The following is a 2,180-nucleotide window of genomic DNA, read 5'->3' on the forward strand; positions in this document are numbered from 1 at the left end:
CGGACGCAAAACAAGGTCTTCGAGGACGTTATTTCGTGCCCCACTATTTTCAGTTGCATGTTTTACATGGTTAAACAAAAACTACAAGTACTGTACTGGCCATTTTAAATTGATAATCAGCATGATATTGTTGATACGACACTGGAATGTTTTAATGCGCACTACCTCGAATGGACGAACATTTGACCTAATGTAAAACGAATTTGTAGTTAAGACTCCCTCGTACAGACTTTCTGGCTCTATCCATAAAGAATCCTACTTTCAGCACAGTAAAACGACTCTGAATACAAGTAACGGTACTTTGATTTTACCTTTACAAGGAATACAAATATCGAACCATGCCATTTGTCTATCCCAGTTATAAAACCCATCGCTGCTCTCTTTTGATGCGAAATTATAGCTATGCAACGCTTGTAAACACTCATCGACTTTATTATAGCTAAGCTAACTCTGTGAACGTTTGCCAACCTCCTTAGTTCGTTGAACTCTACTGTACATAAACTAGGTTTTAGTTATCAGGAGGCAGATCCAATATCGTACAACTAGAATGCTTTAACCTTCGTTACCCTTTATTTCTAGTAGTTTCAATGGTACTTTAACTTGGGTATGATATAGCTAAATAACGTTTGTAATCCCTGCACCTGGTAAGCAGAGATAAAACCTACTTTTGTTGCGTCTGGCAGTGGAATACTCAACAAGATGTATTGTTGGCGACTATGACTAACAACGCTACACTACCTTTCTGTATCAAAATATTAAGCATTTTTTGTTCGGATCTAGCTATTTTACAAGCCTTTGGCAATGAATATGTTAAAAGGATGGACATTTCTCGGGTTCACAGCTCTCTCAACAACCTACGAAATAAGCGAAGCAGTGAAGTTTTTGTGGGCTCCCAGTTACGAGGTTTTCCCTTGAAAATAGTTTGGTTTAAGCCATTATGCCGTAAAATGTAAGGGTCCAGCTGTATGGTTCAATTTTCCCAGAGGCTGTCGTAAAATCCTGTAATGGCTCGAAGGCTTTTAGAGAAGGCCACCAAAAAAGGACGCAAAAGCGGAAGCCAAGTTGCATGACAGTCCAAGAGGCCGTTATCATTCACGTATAATTGTGAAGACTATTGGTACGCACAATGATGCTCTCTGCCATTACTGTCTGTTCTAAAACAGGCATCACAAAAATGCTAATGGTTTCTTACGACGTGCCTTACTTGTAATGGACCTTCACCCTGTACAGGATGTTTGAATGACAAATACTCTGCTTAGTATCTCAGGTGACGGCTTCAGAAAGATGGCATATGTTATAGGATATAAAGTACCGTGCAAGCAGCATTTTTAAGTTGAAATATCAGTTATTTTTTCCATGATTGACGCATTGTCAGGGTACTAAAATGTGTTATTTGGTAACATGCGATGCATACAAATAATATTTTACTTCATTTCAGAAAGATGAGTGAAAATCAATACGCTTGAATTATGTTGTAATTTTTGTTTTGGAACTGGAGCTATAGTGCACATTCCGTTGGTCATTATTAATCAAAATTATGTTGCCAGTGAGAAGAGACATATGCACTCCGATATTAGTGAGCAGTAGAAATGTTGATTGCAAAGTCGTGCCAGTATAGGTGTATTTTGAGGTGTTGAAAGACCCTGATAGGTTCAAAATGCTACTGTCGTGATTGACAAAAAAGGAAATGCTTTTTGATCTGAATGAAGATCTCACAGAGGTGGTAGGGCAATGTCCTAGTGCCAGAAAGTTCGACGCGTAAGGCTCATTTCCTGTTGCCAGAGTCTGCTTGTTCATCCTCCCATATATAAGTTCTATCTATAAAGTACTATCTATATTGCCTCTCTAAAAATCGTTTAACATTGTCATTGATGAGTAGCTGATGAGGATGATAATATTAGTACAGGTGCCTAACAGACACTTACAGTATTCTCTTCAGAAGGTGATCTTCTTTTGCAATATTAGTGCAATTTAGCTGAAACACGTAAAGGGACTCTCGAGCTCCATTTTTAGACCATATCTTTTTCAATCACTGTTTTACGGCACATTAATCTATTCCTTCTGGCACTCTCCTTACAGTAAATTTTACAGTCAATTGCTTTAATAATTCCAAATGGACCGTACGACCATGTTTGCCGCCGTTCTCTTGTTACAAACTTTATTTACGACTTTTGAAAGCT

This window comes from Branchiostoma floridae, chromosome 3, assembly GCF_000003815.2.
Source record: "Branchiostoma floridae strain S238N-H82 chromosome 3, Bfl_VNyyK, whole genome shotgun sequence".
In the NCBI taxonomy this organism is placed as follows: Eukaryota; Metazoa; Chordata; class Leptocardii; order Amphioxiformes; family Branchiostomatidae; genus Branchiostoma; species Branchiostoma floridae.